We start from the raw sequence: 6,000 nt of genomic DNA on the forward strand, positions 1-6,000 counted from the left end.
TACAAGTCTGTAAATTGTCGTGCTCCAAAGAAGAACAAGAAAAAAGGATCAAGCAAACATGGTTGAAAAGAATAAGAAGATTGATGACTTGTGTGTTATGCTTTCTGAATGCAACTTGATACGAAATCCCAAGAAATGGTGGATTGATGGAGCCACTCACTATGTTTGTGCTATTATAAAAGTATTTGCTGCATATGCTCTTGTTGCACCCGAAAAGACGTTTTCTATGGATTCTGCAACGGCCAAGATTGAAGGATGTGAAATTTTTTTCAGATAATTTCTGACAAGGTAGTGACTCTGATCAAAGTTCTCCATGGTCTTTAAATAAGGAAGAATTTGGTCTCTACCGCACTTCTCGTCAAGAACGGGTTTAAGCATATTTTTGTATCTGACAAAGTTGTTATAAGTAAGAATGAGATGTTTGTAGGAAAATGTTACCTTACTGAGGGCACTTTCAAACTAAGTGTAATGGTCGTTGACAATAATAAAATTTTAGCTTTTTCTTACTTACCTGAGTCAAATAATATGTGCCATATATATATTTGGGATGTGTTAATTATAAAACCTTGCGCACAATGATTAATTTGAAAGTATTGCTTAAGTTTGAATGCAATTAAAAAAAGTCAAATATGTGTTGAATCTAAGTACGCTAAACATTCTTACAAGTCAATTGAAAGGAATTCTGAACTTTTACACTTAATACATAGAGATATTTGTGATATGAAGTCAATACCATCTCGCGGGGAAAAGAAATATTACATTAATTTTATTGATAATAGCACTAGATACTGCTATGATTACTTACTTAATAGTAAAGATGAAGCAATAGATGCATTCAAGCAATACAAAAATGAAATTGAAACGCAACTTAACAAGAAAATAAAAATGATAGAAAACGATAGGGGTGGTGAATATGAATCTCCTTTTGAATAAATATGTTTAGAATATGGTATTATTCATCAAATAAATTTCTCTTACATGCCCAATCCAATGAAATTGCAGAAAGAAAAAAATTAATTATTCAAGGAAATGATGAATGTTTTATTGATAAGTTCGGGTTGCTGGAGGCTCACAAAAGGCGCCATTCGCCACAACTAGACAGCCAACAACAAACTTGAAAACTTTTGCATTCATAATGCAATAACTACTAAAGAAATCTTTCTCAACCACTAAAGTAGTCTTTCTCAACTACTAGAGTAATCTTCGTTAATTACTAGAGCAATCTTCTTCAACTACTACAATATTTTGAGACTCTACACTCAAGTATAAATCGGCCATATCCCCATATTTTGGAGGAAGAAACTATAAGAGACTTAGCTAACCGAATATTATATCGAATCTCCCATTGTAAAACTCACTCATTCTATATGAGAAATAAAAAAGAAGAAAATCCAACTTGAGTTACTTCAAAGTGTGCGACAGAAGTGCAGGTTCCGAAACCCAAAAGGATAAAAATAGGACCAAAGATAATTGATTTTATTTTTATTAGATATGCTACTTGTAACGACCCAATCGGTCATTTTGAACTCTAGCACATCGTTCGGCAGTTTGAGGCCTTGAAAAGTTTCACTTCAGGTATTATGACTTGTACGTGTGGTTGGAATGAAATTTCAGGAAGTTCGGAGTTGATTTGGAAAAAAAATTCTAATTTCGGAAGCTTTAAGTTGGAAGAATTTGACTAAGGTTTGAATTTTGAGTAAACGACCTCGGAATCGGGATTTGAAAGTTCCAACAGATCTGTATGGTGATTTTGGACTTAGGAGCGTGTCTGAAGAATTATTTGGAAGTCTGTAGTTACATTAGGTTTGAAATGACGAAAATAGGAAATTTAAGTTTGGAAGTTTAACCAGGGAGTTGACTTTTTGATATCGGGGTTGGAATTCAATTTTGGAAATTGAAATAGGTCCGTTACGTCATTTATGACTTGTGTGCAAAATTTGAGGTCAATCGAACTTGATTTGATAGGTTTCGACGTCAAATGTAGATGTTTGAAGTTCTAAAGTTCACTAAGCTTGAATTGGGGTGCGATTCACGGTTTTATCATTGTTTGATGTGATTTGAGGCCTCGAACAGGTTTGTGTTATGTATTGGGACTGGTTGGTGTGATTAGACGAGGTCCCGGGGACCTCGGGTGTGATTCAGGGTGGTTTCAAACCAAGTTTGGGTGTTATGATGTTGCTGGTGCTGGTGTCGTGCTTCGCGATCATGAGTGGTATTAAGCGATCGCGAAGAAGGATTTCTAGGGAAGGTAGAGATTACTCATCGTGAACGCGACACAGAGGTCGTGAATGCGGAGAAAGGGCCTGAGGAACCTACGCGAACGCAAAAGGGCAGTCATGAACGCGTAGAATGAAATGGGGAGCTGGGCTTGGAGCAGTTTGGCCTATGCGAACGCGGCTCGTGGACCGCGAACGTGAAGTGGCAGGGGTCTAGGGATTTGCAAACGCGACAAGGAGGTCGCAAACGAGTAGAGGAAATTTTGGAGGCTGTTGTTTCAGCCTTCGCGATTGCGATCGCGATGAAAGGCTGGCCTTGGCAGATTGTTTTAAATCAAGATTTTTGCTCATTTCACTCATTTCTCTCTTGGTTTGGGCGAATTCGGAGAGCTTCAAGGGAATATTTTCATCGAGCAACATAAGGTAAGTGATTCCTACCTATTACAAGTTAAATAAATAGTTTATATGTGGATTAGAGCATGAAAATTAGTAGAAATTGTAGGATTTTGGTAGAAAACCTAGAATTGGTATTTTTAGATTTGAACCATGAAATTGGACATAGAATTTGGGATAAGTTATATATTTGAGTTCATGGTGTTATGGGTAAAGTTTATCTTCAAAAATTTTCGGAATCCGGGCACGTGTGCCAGAGGGAATTTTATAAACTTTTCGAGCGGAGTTGGGAATTAATATAAATTGATCAATTATGGGTATTAGAGTGTATTTTGATTGGTTTGGACATTTGTTTGAATAGTTTTGGATCAACGGGCGTCGGTTTGAGGTATTAGAGAGGCTTCAGAGCCGGTTATAGAACTTCGGAGCTATAACGACATAACTTGTCATTTTGAGAATTAGCACCCCGTTCAGTGGCTTAAGATCTCGAGCAACCTCGTAATACGTATTATGACTTGCTTGTGTGGTTGAGTTTGATTTTCGGACGATTCGGGATCAAATTGGGAGAACAATTCTTATTTAAGAAGCTTAAAAGAAAAGAGTTGACCAGAGAGTCGACTTTTGAGAAAACGACTCGGGAATAGAATTTTTATGATTCCAATAGCTCTGTATGGTGATTTTGGACTTAGGAGTATGTCCGAATATTTATTTGGAAGTCCGTAATTGATTTTGGCTTGAAATGGCGAAAGTTGGAAATAGAAGGTTTGAAAGTTTGACTGGGAGTCAACTTTATTGATATCGGGGGTCAGAATCTAGTTATGGAAATTTTTATAGGTCCGTTATATCATTTATGACTTGTGCGCAAAATTCGAGGTCAATCGGACTTGATTTGATAGGTTTTGGCATCGAATGTAGAATTTGGATAATTCTAGAATGTTTTGACGTCGTTTCTTCAAGAATAAGTGGTATCACATTAAGCAAATGATATCCAAATTCATTTTTGATTGAAGAATTAGACCCGTATTGAAATTTCGGAGCCACAGCAAAAAGAATCGTCGAATTCAGACATCGTATGAGAGAGTTATACCCATTTTCGTGTCGGAAAATATTTCCTGTCGTTGTCAGCTTCCAGGGTAGCGTGGGGCGCTATCCCTGGCACTGGGACTGCTGGAAGTACTGGACACGGTGCCACAGGCAGCGCCCCACACCACCTGCAGCGCCCCGAACATAAAAACCCCATAAAACGGGGAGTTTTGCTATTTTTACTCAGTTTTGAGTTTGGGTAGCTCGGTTTAGGCAATTTTTGGGCGATTTTCACGGAAAAGCATTGGGGTAAGTGTTCCTTATCCTATATTGATTATATTTCATGAATCCGTGAATTTATGGAAGAAAAATTAGATTTTTATAAAATCTTCCAAAAATATAAAATGAAGATTTGGAGGTCAATTCGATATCGGAATTCGATAATTTTTGTATTGTTGAACTCGTATCGGAACGGGTGTTTGATTTTTGTGAGTTCTTCCTGGATTTGATATGTGGGTCCCATGGTCATTTTTTAAAAGGAATTTTGGATTTAATCCGGAAAATTAGTAAATTCAAATGGAACCAATTCCTACGATTTTTATTTAGTATATTGAATTGTTTATGACTAGATTTTAGCATTTTGGACATGAATTCGTGAGACAAAGGTTTATTGGAATCTTGAATTTGATTGCAAATCGAGGTAAGTATCTGTCACGACCCAAAATTTCCCACCAACGGGACCGTGATGGCGCCTAATATTTCACTTACGAGGCAAGCCAACGTTAAAAAATTATTAAACTAATTCCTTATTTCCATTCAGTAAATAACAATAATTAACTAAAATAAAATATAATAAGTGCGGAATATCATAAAACTGTATTAATTACTACCACCCGGATCTGGAGTCACAATTCACGAGCATTCTAGAATTTACTACAAGTAATAGTCTGAAAGAAATACAACTCTCTGAATGAAAGAAAAATAGTAGGACATAAAATGATAGACGGGAACTTCAAGGTCTGTGGACGCCGACAGATCTACCTTGAGTCTCCGGACAGCGGCCAATAGCAAAAATCCCGATCAACCAGAGCCGGTATCAAAATCTGCACAGAAAGTGTAGAGTGCAGTATCAGTACAACCGACCCCATGTACTGGTATGTGTCGAGCCTAACTTCGACGAAGTGGTGACGAGGCTAAGGCAAGGCACCTACAATCAACCTGTACAATTTAACAGTGTATACGCAAATAACAGGAATGAAGAACTAATAGGAAATGTCGGGAGGGGAAACATACTGAGGGGAATACAAGATAAAGAACTATAACAAAATGCTCACCGGAGCAGTCAGTATACCATGAATCAACAGGAATAGTGAATACAGTAAAGAAAAATGCACAGCAACACCCTTCGTGCTTTTACTCTCAATCTCACCATAAAATTAATAGAAATGGCACGACATCACCCTTCGTGCTTTTACTCTCATATCATGGCACGGCATCACCCTTCGTGCATTAACACTCACAATATGGCACGACATCACCCTTCGTGCATTAACACTCACAATATGGCACGACATCACCCTTCCTGCATTAACACTCACAATATGGCACGGCATCACCCTTCGTGCATTAACACTCACAATATGGCACGGCATCACCCTTCGTGCATTAACACTCTCCCTTACCATAATGCAATGCATAAATAATACCATGGAGATAGAATAACAACTACAAACCTTACTTCCACATTTGGTTCCATAATATCAATCTCAACTTTGAAATAAAAACTCAATTATCACTAGGAAATCCGTAAACATGATAAGAACGATAAATTGAACAATACTAGTATAACACGTAGCAATTTGACATAGGAAAAGAAATTATAAGAAAAATAGAGAAACATGAAAAAACAGGTGAATTTGGCGGTGCATAAGTACTCGTCACCTCACATATACGCCGCTCACATGAATTTCACTTAGCAAGTAATCTAAGGTTCCTAATTCCCTCAAGTCAGGGTTAGACACAACACTTACCTCGCTCCGAAGGCCACTTAATTCTCAATCACAACTTTTCTTTTGGAATTCACTTCCAAACAACTCGTATCTATTCAAAAATGACTCAATAATATCAAATATTGCTAAAGGAATCAATTATATTGCATAAATTAAAATTTTCCAATTTTTCTTCCAAAACGTCGAAAACTCGACCATGGGCCGGCTTGGTCAAAACCCGAGGTTCGGACCAAAATCTTTTTACCCATTTACCCCCGAGCCCGAATATGTAATTAGTTTTGGAATCCGACCTCAAATTGAGGTCTAAATCCCCAAATTCCTGAAATCCTTATTTTCTACCCTAACCCCTAATTCTACCA

The sequence above is a fragment of the Nicotiana tomentosiformis genome, chromosome 5, assembly GCF_000390325.3.
Source record: "Nicotiana tomentosiformis chromosome 5, ASM39032v3, whole genome shotgun sequence".
Classification (NCBI taxonomy): Eukaryota; Viridiplantae; Streptophyta; class Magnoliopsida; order Solanales; family Solanaceae; genus Nicotiana; species Nicotiana tomentosiformis.